This window comes from Malus domestica, chromosome 02 (genome assembly GCF_042453785.1).
Source record: "Malus domestica chromosome 02, GDT2T_hap1".
Lineage (NCBI taxonomy): Eukaryota > Viridiplantae > Streptophyta > Magnoliopsida > Rosales > Rosaceae > Malus > Malus domestica.
This window is the reverse complement of record NC_091662.1, coordinates 30,987,413-31,000,510: the sequence shown is the minus strand read 5'-3', so window position 1 is coordinate 31,000,510 and position 13,098 is coordinate 30,987,413. Positions and strand designations below refer to the sequence as shown.

The window sequence follows — 13,098 nt, the reverse complement described above, 5'->3', positions numbered from 1 at the left end:
GGAAAGCAAACACAAGATGTACGTGGTTCACCCAGATTGGCTACGTCCACGGAATAGAAGAGTTCTCATTAATTGTGAAGGGTTTACACAAGTACATAGGTTCAAGCTCTCATTTAGTGAGTACAAGTGAATGATTTAGTACAAATGACATTAGGAAATATTGTGGGAGAATGATCTCGTAATCACGAAACTTCTAAGTATCGGAGTGTGGTGTCGTCTTGACTTGCCTTATCTGTCTCATAGGTAGATGTGGCATCTTCTCTGGAAGTACTCTTCCTCCATCCAGGGGTGGTATCTTTAACTGGTGGAGATGCACAAGGTAATGTATCAATTTCACTTGAAGCTTACTTGTAGTTTCAGGCTTGGTCAAGCGCGATACAAACCATGTAGTAGGAGTCCCCCAAGTCGCCGAGCTAGGGGGTCTGCTGAAAGAGGTGACAGACAAGGTAAGCAATCAGAGCTCCGACTGATTGTTCACCTTCTCCCCATCTTGCAGCAGCATGTAGGATAAAGAGAAGAAAAATGAGAAGAGATAATATGAGATACTTTTGCTTTTGAAGAAGTAACTTTCCACAGGCTTATTCTTGAACTGAGCTGGAGGGTTTTCTGGTTTCCTCCAGAGTATAAGGCCGACTGAAGAATTTGAGGGTCAAAACAAGTCCATCAAATCTAGAGTACGTTCCACCCTGCTGATATGGGATACTTTTGCTTTTGACAGAGTAATGAATGTATCGGCACGTGTGCTGTTACGCTTGTCTCCACATGCTTCCTTGTATCCTTCGCACTTGCCCTATCTGTTCCTCAAGCAGATGCGGAATCTTCCCTGGAAACATAAGATGTTGAAGATGAGTACTCGAGAGCAATGCCAGGTAAGTAATCAGGTAAGGGGTTCCAGGCAGTCAGTTCCTGGCTGGAAGCTTGATTCCAAGTGCTGACTGATTGCTCTCTTTCTCCTTGTCTTGCAGGTAAAAACAAGGCCAAAAGAAAAGACAGGGAAAAAGCATGATATGGGATACTCTTGCTTTTAACCCTGATGATATGAGATATTCTTGCTCTAGTATAGCTTGTTTGCAGAGGTATTATCGGGGGGAAAGAAAGCTGAATATTTCGAAAGGCTTCGTTGGGAGTGCCCTCTCAGATATGATGAAGGGTTGAGCATTGTTGCAGGTCTGCCTGTCCGTTGGGGATGGAGGTCGACATATATAGGAGTCTCCCTAACAACAAGTAGTAATGCTATTCCTTTACCCTGCTTGGTCATAGCACGGTAGTGGGAGCTGCCAGTTTCACATGTTTTAACTCTGTCAGAGCACTTTGAAAAAGTGGTCTGTGGTATCTGGCTCTCGAGATTCGGAGAACGATGCCTCTTCGATTTTTGAGAAAGCAATCATGCTGGGGGTATGACTCTCGAGATTCGGAGAGCAGTGTCTCTTCGATTTTTGAGGAAGTAATCATGTTGGGAGTCTGGCTCTCGAGATTCGGAGGGCGGTGCCTCTTCGATTTTGGAGCAAGCAATCTTGTTGGGAGTGTTGTCTCGAATGTGAGTAAAGGTTGGGCATGTTTGCTAGTCTACCTTGCCACGAAGCACAAAGGTTGACACACAGGGACTTTCCAATTATCCAGCAATGGTACTGTTCCTTTACCCTCTCTTCGATTTTGAGAAAGTAATCATGTTGGGAGTCTAGCTCTCGAGATTCGGAGGACGGTGCCTCTTCGATTTTGGAGCAAGCAATCTTATTGGGAGTGTTTTCTCGAATGTGAGTAAAGGTTGGGCATGTTTGCTAGTCTACCTTGCCACGAAGCACAGAGGTTGACACACAGGGACTTTCCAATTATCCAGCAGTGGTACTGTTCCTTTACAGTTGTGGGTAATAATATGGTAGCTAGACCTTCAAAATTTATGTGTCTAAACTTTTGTTAGTGTTGTTTCTTTGCTATTCTTTTACCTTTCTTGGTCAGAGCGATGTAGTGGGAGCTGCAAGCTTCACGTGCTCAACTTTGGCAGAGAACTTTGACAAAGTTATTTGTGGTACCCATGAGCTATTGTTGCGTGTGGGAAGTGGGTGATTGAACAGTAAGATTCATGTGCTTTCTACTTCACCAGAAGTCTTCGACAGAATGCCCATAATTTCTGCAAAGCTGAGTGTGCGTGTGACAGGTGCTGACAAGGCTAGAAAAGTAGGTGCCTCTTCGATTTCTGAGATCGGCCCTCGTGGTCTCTGAGAAGCCCAGCTTTTGAGAAAGTGAGCGCCTCTTCGATTGATTCGGAGAACGATGCCTCATCGATTTTTGAGAAAGCAATCATGCTGGGGGTCTGGCTCTCGAGATTCGGGGAGCAGTGTCTCTTCGATTTTTGAGAAAGTAATCATGTTGGGAGTCTGGCTCTCGAGATTCGGAGGGCGGTGCCTCTTCGATTTTGGAGCAAGCAATCTTGTTGGGAGTGTTTTCTCGAATGTGAGTAAAGGTTGGGCATGTTTGCTAGTCTACCTTGCCACGAAGCACAGAGGTTGACACACAGGGACTTTCCAATTATCCAGCAATGGTACTGTTCCTTTACCCTCTCTTCGATTTTTAAGAAAGTAGTCATGTTGGGAGTCTGGCTCTCGAGATTCGGAGGACGGTGCCTCTTCGATTTTGGAGCAAGCAATCTTATTGGGAGTGTTTTCTCGAATGTGAGTAAAGGTTGGGCATGTTTGCTAGTCTACCTTGCCACGAAGCACAGAGGTTAACACACAGGGACTTTCCAATTATCCAGCAGTGGTACTGTTCCTTTATAGTTGTGGGTAATAATATGGTAGCTAGACCTTCAAAATTTATGGGTCTAAACTTTGTTAGTGTTGTTTCTTTGCTATTCTTTTACCCTTCTTGGTCAGAGCGATGTAGTGGGAGCTGCAAGCTTCACGTGCTCAACTTTGGCAGAGAACTTTGGCAAAGTTATCTGTGGTACCCATGAGCTATTGTTGCGTGTGGGAAGTGGGTGATTGAACAGTAAGATTCATGTGTTTTCTACTTCCCCAGAAGTCTTTGACAGAATGCCCATAATTTTCGCAAAACTGAGTGTGCGTGTGACAGGTGCTGACAAGGCTGGAAAAGGCTGGAAAAGTAGGTGCCTCTTCGATTTCTGAGATCGGCCCTCGTGGTCTCTGGGGAGCCCAGCTTTTGAGAAAGCGAGCGCATCTTCGATTTTTGAGATCGGCCTTCGTGGTCTTTGAGCAGCCCAACTTTTGAGAAAGCAAACGCCTCTTCGATTTCTGAGATCAACCCTCGTGATCTCTAAGCAGCCCAGCTTTTGAGAAAGCAAACGCCTCTTCGATTTCTGAAGCTTCGTCGAGTGCAGATTTTTATAGGGGCTGGCATTAAGTTCCAAAGCACACTTGAATCTCCACCAGTAGAAGCTTCATTCTTGCACTTCTAAGATCTTGATTTGTCCGACCTCTTCTCTCTTCAACACCTTTGAAAATGTCTGGCCCCTCCGACCGTCGTTTTGACTTGAACCTTGTTGAAGAGGCAGCCCCGCCTTCTCCAGACAACATATGGCGCCCATCCTTCGTCTCCCCTACTGGTCCTCTTACCGTTGGGGATTCCGTGATGAAGAATGATATGACCGCTGCGGTGGTGGCCAGGAACCTTCTCACTCCCAAAGATAACAGACTACTTTCCAAACGGTCTGATGAGTTAGCTGTTAAGGATTCGCTGGCTCTCAGTGTTCAGTGTGCAGGTTCTGTGTCTAATATGGCCCAACGCCTATTTGCTCGAACCCGCCAAGTTGAATCATTGGCGGCTGAAGTGATGAGTCTCAAACAGGAGATTAGAGGGCTCAAGCATGAGAATAAACAGTTGCACCGGCTCGCACATGACTATGCTACAAACATGAAGAGGAAGCTTGACCAGATGAAGGAAACTGATGGTCAGGTTTTACTTGATCATTAGAGATTTGTGGGTTTGTTCCAAAGGCATTTATTGCCTTCGTCTTCTGGGGCTGTACCGCGTAATGAAGCTCCAAATGATCAACCTCTGATGCCTCCTCCTTCTAGGGTTCTGTCCAGTACTGAGGCTCCAAATGATCCCCCTCCGGTGCCTTCTCTTTCTGGGGCTCTACCGACTGCTGAGACTTCTCCTAAGCAACCTTTGTGAAGGCTCCCTCTTGTGTGCTTATTTTGACTCATGTATATGTACATATTTGTAGCTTATCGGGGATATCAATAAATAAGCTTTCCTTCATTTCAACGTATTGTGTTAAATACACCAAAGCCTTCTTCGCTAAGTTCTTTGAATTTTCTTTTGTTAAAGCTTGTATGTTGAAGCTTTCTGAGTGGAGCATGTAGGTTGGGGTAGTGTTCCCTTAATTTCCCGAGTGAGGAAAACTTCTCGGTTGGAGACTTGGAAAATCCAAGTCACTGAGTGGGATCGGCTATATGAATCTTAGAACGCCATTGTGCTCGATCCTGTGTCATGTCCTTCGTTAGATCCAAGTACTCTAAGTCTTTTCTTAGAGTCTCTTCCAAAGTTTTCCTAGGTCTTCCTCTACCCCTTCGGCCCTGAACCTCTGTCCCATAGTCGCATCTTCTAATCGGAACGTCAGTAGGCCTTCTTTGCACATGTCCAAACCACCGTAACCGATTTTCTCTCATCTTTCCTTCAATTTCGGCTACTCCTACTTTACCCCGGATATCCTCATTCCTAATCTTATCCTTTCTCGTGTGCCCACACATCCAACGAAGCATCCTCATCTCCGCTACACCCATTTTGTGTACGTGTTGATGTTTCACCGCCCAACATTCTGTGCCATACAGCATCGCCGGCCTTATTCGCCACTCATTTGGCATCTTCTTTGTTTTCAAAATCCTATTGAAAAGGTCAGTGAGCCATGTTATACCTGTCTCTCCCAAAAGTTTCCACACTTCGATTGGTATATCGTCTGGGCCTATTGCTTTTTTATGCTTCATCTTCTTCAAAGCTACAACCACTTCTTCCTTCCGGATTCGACGATAAAAAGAGTAGTTTCTACACTCTTCTGAGTTACTCAACTCTCCTAAAGAAGCACTTATTTCATGTCCTTCATTGAAAAGATTATGAAAATAACCTCTCCATCTGTCTTTAACCGCGTTCTCTGTAGCAAGAACCTTTCCATCCTCATCCTTGATGCACCTCACTTGGTTTAGGTCCCTTGTCTTCTTTTCCCTTGCTCTAGATAGTTTATAGATATCCAACTCTCCTTCTTTGGTATCTAGTCGTTTATACATATTGTCGTAAGCCGCTAACTTAGCTTCTCTGACAGCTTTCTTCGCCTCTTGCTTCGCTTTTCTATACCTTTCACCATTTTCATCAGTCCTCTCCTTGTATAAGGCTTTACAACATTCCTTCTTAGCCTTCACCTTTGTTTGTACCTCCTCATTCCACCACCAAGATTCCTTTTGGTGTGGGGCAAAGCCCTTGGACTCTCCTAATACCTCTTTTGCTACTTTTCGGATACAACTAGCCATGGAATCCCACATTTGGCTAGCTTCCCCCTCTCTATCCCACACACATTGGGTGATTACCTTCTCTTTGAAAATGACTTGTTTTTCTTCTTTTAGATTCCACCATCTAGTCCTTGGGCACTTCCAAGTCTTGTTCTTTTGTCTTACTCTTTTGATATGTACATCCATCACCAACAAGCGGATGCATGACAATGTAAAATGTTAAAATTCTTACTGATTATTAGCCTCTTTTATAAGTGGAATGTTTGGAAGACTTTTGATACAATTAAGTAAAGGTTTTAAAATTTTAATAAATGTGCAATTATCACTAAGAGCAAGTCCACTCCTAAAAAAATGCACCGACATTTGGGGTCAGGCGGGTGGCCTAGTGAGTAGTCGGGTCAAAGACCCGGAGACACTAGATTCAAAAAAAAAAAAAAAAAAAAAGGCACCGACATTCAGCCCATTTAATCCATTCAGTGGACAGTGATAGACCCCATGAACAGTAAATTGGCCAAATGCTTCTCCACCCTTAAAAATTGTGCTGGCACAAAGTCTAAAAATGCGTTGGCACAAACGATCTCCACCCCTACAAAATGTGCTAGCACCCAGCCCATTTAAAATATTATTAATTTTTTTATATAATAATAAATTTTAAATTTAGTTTTAATTTCGGATAGGGTTTTTAACCAATCTCGTCACGCCACGTGTCATTATCCGAACGTACTATTTTGTGAATAGATTTCTGCTAAGATTTTCAACCAATCCCAACGCGCCATGTGTCACTATCTATTTACAATAATTTAGCCAAGATTTCGATAAGATTTTCAACCAATATTGTCATGCTATGTGTCATTATCCGAACATACAATTTTGTGGACAATTTTCCAATTTGATTTTCAACCAATCTCGACGTGCCACGATCTGTTTACAATAATTTAGCCAAGATTTCGATAAGATTTTCAACTGATCACGTAGTGTCACGTGACATTGTCCAGAACCTCATCCTTTCTCTTTTTTTTTTGTCCATATAAACCCTACATCCATCATCATTCACACACCAAACTCAATCCTTCTTTTTAGCTCAGAATCCTTCTTTATCATTTTTAAATCTTGACTTCTTACAATATCTTCTTCAAGGAGATTGTCCAAATAGTTTAAGGAGCAACATAAAAGATTGTTGGCACACCAGGAAGAATTTTTTAATCTCGAGGAAGGTGGACATGAGCTTTCGCAATGAAGGAGGATGATGAACATAGAAGGCAGAGGGTCTCACATTCACACTGTGTCATGGAAGTTGTGGGTCAAATATCCAAACCCAGACGTGCTACAAACTTGGATAGAAAGAGGGAAAGATGAGGTAAAGATCTATTGGAAGATTATTTTATCCCCAACTGTGTATTCCCTGATCATGTTTTTAGACATCATTTTAGAATGCAACGAAGTTTGTTCAACAAAATCATGAGTGCTATTTGCAACCATGATCCATACTTTGTGCAAAAAAATGATGATTTTCATGTTCTAGGTCTTCTTCCTAAGCAAAAAATTATTGTTGCCTTGCGGATGCTTGCATATGGAGCATCTATAGATCAAGTGGATGAGATAACAAGGATGGGAAAATAAACTGTTCTAGAGTCCCTGATGCGGTTTTGCTCCACAATCGAAGCCCTCTATACCAATGAATACCTCCGGAAACCCACTCCAAGAGACCTGCGAAGGCTGCTGAAAAAGGGTGAGATGCGAGGCTTCCCTGGCATGATTGGAACCATTGACTGCATGCACTGAACCTGAAAAAATTGTCCAAGTGCGTGGCAAGGAGCTTATGGCGACAGAAAATGAGCCAAAAGTATCATTTTGGAAGCGGTGGCTTCATTTGATACATGGATTTGGCATGTATTTTTTGGTGTTCCAGCAGCTCAGAATAACCTAAATGTCATTGTCCAATCTCCAATCTTCCATGAAGTGCTGCAAGGAAAAGCACCCAGAGTCACATATTGAATTAATGGCAATCTATACGAAGAAGCATACTACCTTGTAGACTATATTTACCTAAGGTGGACAACGTTTGTCAAAATAGTGCCACATCCACAAAGTCAAAAAGAAAAACAGTTCGCATAATGTCAAGAGAAGTGTAGGAAGGATGTGGAGTGTTGTTTTGGTATCCTGCAAGTTCGTTAGGCGATTGTCAAGGCTGCTGTCTTTGATCCATCATGATGACGTGTATGATCCTCCATAACATGATTGTGGAAGATGAGTACGATTATGATGCCGTCAATGAATACGAGCCGGACACAGAAAAACTCAAGAACACACATCTATTGTGCTCATGACTGCACCAAAGATCCCGTGCAACACGAGCCATTGGAACGGGATGGACGTTACAATCAATTGATCGTTGAACGGTACACTTCAATGCAAGAGCCATACTGGCACTGTATCCGTCAAAGTGACTTGATTGAGCACCAGTGGGGATTGCAACAAGGTGAAGATAATTAAAAGGAGTTTGTGGTGGAAAAATGACATTCTTAGTTTATTTAATGTATTTTTTTTAAGTTTATTTGGTGAGTTTGTGTAATTTTATTTCATGTGTTTTTTTAAGTTTATTTGGTGTGTTTAAATAAGGGAATTTTTACGAAAAACTTCCGATATTGTTCACTTTAACGAAAAAACCACATTTTTACACTAAAAAGTCAATCCTAGTACTATTCATTTTACCCTTTATTTTGTACTTATCATTAAAACTCAAAGTTTCAAGCCTTTTTTTATTAGTTTTCCTTTTAAATAAAGTACTAAAAATATTTAAGAAATTACATCTATTACTAAAAATAAATAAGAAATTACATAAAATACTAAAAATAAATAAGAAATTATATAAAGTACTAAAAATAAAGACGAAATTACATAAAGTATTAAAAATTAAGACGAAATTAAATAAAGTACTACAAATAAATATGAAATTATACAAAGTTTGTGGAGCTAGGACATGTGGTGCTCGAATCTTCGTTACTAGGATCTATGTAGCTAGAACCCCCTCAACTTGTTTCCGTGTCTCTTGCACGCCTCCTTCGCACAAGTCTCTTTTTTACGTTGTGTGAATGTTGATGGTTAGGTGGAAGCTCATCGAAGATGTTACGTTGTGTGAATGCTAGGTTCAAATTACTCATGACCCGATTACGAGTAATGAGATGGAGTTACGAGAAATGTGGAGTAGAATTAGGGAAGCGTTTTGCCAAAGATGTTACGTTGTGTGAATGTTGGGTTCAAATTACTCATGACCCGATTACGGGTAATGAGATGGAGTTGCGAGAAATGTGGAGTATAATTACGTAAGCATTTTGCTCTAGGCTTGGAAAAGATGCCAAAAGTAGTCAAGGTCTTCAAGGTCGTTGGAAAAAACTCAACATATCCTTTACTTGTTGGAAAAATGCTGTCTCGATTGCTTCCACTAATTTGCGTAGTGGGACAAGTTTAGCAGATCAAGTGACAATATTTTTATTTATTTATATGTATTCCACCCGCATCAATATTTTAATTTATTTATTTGTGTTACACCCGCATTTTATAATATTGTCTTATCCCACATTTTGTAGACACTACAAGCACAAGCATTCTACAATTTGAAGAACCACAACAAATCATTTACCAAATGAGAATGTTGGGATGTTGTCAAAGATTGTCCCAGATACAAAATTATGCCAACAGGTCCCAGAAGTTGTCATGCACGACATCCCTCTACACAGTTAGCCAGAACCAGACAAGGCCGCACAAGAAAAAGACACATTTGAAGGACGCCCGAAGAAGTGCCGAAAACCCAACCGACTCATCAGTCCCTAAGGCCTCAAGGTAAAAAGACGGCAAAGAAAAAAGGGAGTTCTTCCAAAAATGACTACACAAAATATATGGACAAACTTGCTCGCCAAGGTGAACTGAACATGGGGCGGCAAGTGGCTAGAGATGAAGAAAAAGTTGCTTATGGCAACAATATTAGCACCTACTGAAAGACGTGATGCGGCGGTTGAGAGACAAACAGAAATACTTAATCGAGAAAACGAGATGATTAGAGAAGCACTTAATCAAGAAAGCGAGATGGTTAGAGAAGAAAGGATGGCTCAAGCAGATCGTGATACTATGAACAAGCCTCTAGTAGGACTGTCTCTGAATTCAAAATATTTTTGGACATCGGAAAAAAAAGGTGCAAATGAGGCGTGCAAGAGATGCGGAAACAAGTCGAGGGGTTCTAGCTACACAGGTCCTAGCAACGAAGATCCTATCACCACATATCCTAGCTCCACATACTTTATATAATTTCATATTTATTTGTAGTACTTTATTTAATTTCGTCTTAATTTTTAGTACTTTATGTAATTTCGTCTTTATTTTTAGTACTTTATGTAATTTCTTATTTATTTGTAGTACTTTATGTAATTTCTTATGGGAAGTGTTATTGACATTCCAAAAATCTCATTTTATACTCTTCACAAATGTATTTTTCTTTCCAAATATAAAAAGTTTGGAAGTGTAGAATGAGATTTTTGGAAGGCTTATTATATTAACACCCCACAAATTGTTGAATAAACCCCACATACTTAATACACCCCACATTTGCTTTTTCACTTAAAAATTATCTTAATACACCCCACATACTTTCCCATAATACCTTCACACCCCACATTCTCAATATACACTTTATATTTTATACATACACCCCACATTTCTCAAATCTTATAAGACTCAATTTTAATTTTCTATACACCCCACTTCCTCCAAGCTTTTAGGTTTCTTTTCACTTCCATATCACCTAACAATTACGCTTTGAACTCCTTATTTAAGGCTGAGCGGGTTACCTACTTTGTAATAGTATTTGACTCTAGCACTAATATGATTCATGTTACTGGGTACGCAAGATTAATATGAACCCTAAAAGATGAATATGAATATAAAAGTTTAAATAACGTAGCAAACGCAAGATTAAATAATTATCGATGTCATCGAAATCACTAAAACAATGAAAAATATGAAGTCTTAACTCATATGAAGCTTCTGAAACATCGATTTCGTGTTCCATTTGTCAAAAACAATTTTTCTCAATCAACATGTTTGTAGTTTCATTGGTTAGAGTTTTGTTCAACAATAGAGAATGAGAGGGTTTTGATAGTTGAGAAGATAAATAATACGCTTAAAGTGATTTGGGGTGTATTTAGAATTTTAAAAAAAAAAACCTAATAAGGTCAAAATTGTCATTGCATAATGAGGTAAATAAGTCATTTAATATTAAATTTTAATGTGGGGTGCATTCAACATTTTGTGGGGTGCTAATATAAAAAGCTTTTTTTGAATGCCAATAACAACTCTCTTTCTTATTTATTTTTAGTAATAGATGTAATTTCTTAAATATTTTTAGTACTTTATTTAAACACACCAAATAAACTTAAAAAAACACACGAAAAAAAATTACATAAACTCGCTAAATAAACTTAAAAAAACACTAAATAAAATTACATAAACTCACCAAATAAACTTTAAAAAAATACACTAAATAAACTAAGAACTTTATTTTTCCACCGCAAACTCCTTTTAATTATCTTCACCTTGTTGCAATCCCCACCGGTGCTCAATCAAGTCACTTCAATGGGTACAGTGCCAGTATGGCTCTTGCATTGAAGCATACCTCTTAACGATCAATTGATTGTACCGTCCATCCCGCTCAAATGACTCGTGTTGCACGGGATCTTTAGTGCGGTCATGAGCACAATAGATGCATGTTCTTGAATTGTTCATCGTGTCTGACTCGTATTCATCAAGGGCATCATAATCATACTCATCTTCCACAATCATGTTGTGGAGGATGATATATGTCATCATGATGGATCGAAGATCCTCGACAGCAAACATTCTGGCAGCAGCCCTGACAATCACCCAATGAGCTTGTAGGATACCAAAACAACGCTCCATATCTTTCCTACACCCCTCTTGACATTAAGTGTTTTTCTTTTTCACTTTGTGGATGTGGCACTGTTTTGACAAACGTTGTCCACCATGGGTAAATGTCGTCTGTAAGGTAGTACGCTTCTTAGTATAGATGATCATTGACCCAATATGTGACTCTGGGTGCTTTCCCATGCAACACTTCATGGAAAACTACGGATTGGACAAGGACATTTAGGTCATTCTGAGCTCCTGGAACACCAAAAAATGTATGCCAAATCCATATATCAAATGAAGTTACCGCTTCCAAAATGATACTTTTGGTTTCTTTTTTGTAGCCATAAGCTCCTTGCCACGCACTTGGACAGTTTTTTCAGGTCTAGTGCATGCAGTCAATGCTTCCAATCATGCCAGGAAAGCCTCACATCTCACCCTTCCTCAGCAACCTTCGTATGTCTCCTGGCGTGGGTTTCTGGACGTACTCATTGGTATAGAGGTTTTATTGCGGAGCAAAACCACAGCAAGGACTCCAAAACAGTTGATTTTCTCATCCTTGTTATCTTATCCACTTGATATGCAGATGCTCCATATGCAAGCATCCGCAAGGCAACATTAATTTTTTGTTCAGGAAGAAGACCTAGAATATGAAAAGCATCTTCTTTTTTTTTTTTGCACAAAGGATGGATCATGGTTGCAAATATCACTCATGATTTTGTCGAACAAACTTCGTTGCATTCTAAAACGACGTCTAAAAACATAATCAGGGAATACACGGTTGGGGATAAAATAATCTTCCAAGAGATATTTACCTCATCTTTCCCTCTTTCTATCCAAGTTTGCAGCACGTATGGATTTGGATATTTGACCCACAGCTTTCATGACACGGCGAGAATGTGAGGCCCTCTGCCTTATATGTTCATCATCCTCCTCCATTGCAAAAGCCTCATCTCCACCTTCCTTGAGATTGAACAATTGTTCCAGTTGTGCCAACAATCTTTTCTGTTGCTCCTCAAATTATTTGAACAATCTCCTTGCAGAAGACATTGTAAAAACTCAAGATTTAAAAACGATGAAGAATGATTCTTAGCTAAAATGAAGTATTGAGTTTGGTGTGTGAATAATGAGCTAAAAAGAAGACATTGTAAAAACTCAAGATTTAAAAACGATAAAAACGATGTAGGGATGTAGGGTTTATCTGGACAAAAAAAAAAAAAAGGATGAGGTTTTGCACAATGCCACGTGGCACTATATGATTGGTTAAAAATCTTATCGAAATTTTGGCTAAATTATTGTAAACAGATAGTGACGTGGCACGTCGGGATTGGTTGAAAATCTATCCACAAAATAGTACGTTCAGATAATGACATGTGGCATGACAAGTTTGGTTGAAAATCTTATCGAAATCTTGGCTAAATTATTATAAATAGATAGTGACACGTGGTGCGTCAAGATTGGTTGAAAATCTTAACGGAAATCTATTCACAAAATAGTACATTCGGATAATAACACGTGGCGTGACGAGAGATTGGCTAAAAATCTTATTCGAAATTAAGACTAAATTTAAAATTTATTATTTTATAAAAAAATTAATAATATTTTATATGGGCCGGATGCCAGCGTACTTTGTAAGGGTGAATATCGTTTGTGCCAGTGCATTTTTAGACTTTGTGCCAGCGCATTTTTTAGGGATGGAGAAGCATTTGGTCAATTTACTGTT

General features: G+C 39.9%; 1 protein-coding gene across 1 annotated transcript in view; it reads right to left on the bottom strand.

Annotated features, from left to right (window-relative positions):
• LOC114821674 (probable sodium/metabolite cotransporter BASS4, chloroplastic) overlaps nt 1-13,098 on the bottom strand; it is a 72,311-nt gene that overhangs the window by 9,643 nt on the left and 49,570 nt on the right. The gene's annotated exons all lie outside the window — the stretch shown is intronic.